The sequence below is a fragment of the Phytophthora parasitica genome (assembly GCF_000247585.1).
Source record: "Phytophthora parasitica INRA-310 unplaced genomic scaffold supercont2.22, whole genome shotgun sequence".
In the NCBI taxonomy this organism is placed as follows: Eukaryota; Oomycota; class Peronosporomycetes; order Peronosporales; family Peronosporaceae; genus Phytophthora; species Phytophthora nicotianae.
The window spans coordinates 636,296-636,908 of NW_008649008.1; positions in this window are offsets into that span (position 1 = coordinate 636,296).

Sequence of the window (613 nt, forward strand, 5' to 3'; positions counted from 1 at the left end):
GCTAGTTGTCCTTGTTTTAGAATATATAGTAATCCTCGGCATAGGGAACAATGGAGTTATTGTTACTTAAACCAATGTACAATTTTACTATCTGGCATGATGATAAATTTAGCGTGCAAATCAATCCAATCGCAAACTACAGATCATCGTCAGGTTGATTGCACCTGTTGATCAATCGACACCCCAATGCGTGGCAACGGAGAACCGGGCTGGTCAGGTTGAGTGTACCTGTTTGTCTCCCTGCAATTCGCATTACGTATCGCAGTTCGCAGCGTTCTTCATCGATGTGCGAGCCTAGACATCCACTGCTGAAAGTTGCTATCTAGGTAAAAGCAAAAGAAGCAGGACAGTGGGTATTCAGTTCCCACCTTACCAGCAAGCTCACAAGACGCCCCACTCGCCAAACCCAAGACCAAGAATGCGTCTCACCCTTCTCCTGTTGTTTTTTGCCGCATCGACTGCTCTCTTTGCGTCTGGTAGCAAACTGTCCGTTCAGGCTGACGCTGAACAAGGTCCCTGCGGTCAACCAAGATGACTGTCACCGACGCCACGGCAGAAGAAGAACGCGGGCTTGATTTCACAAAAATCGAGATAAATGCTTTGAAGAAGTTGG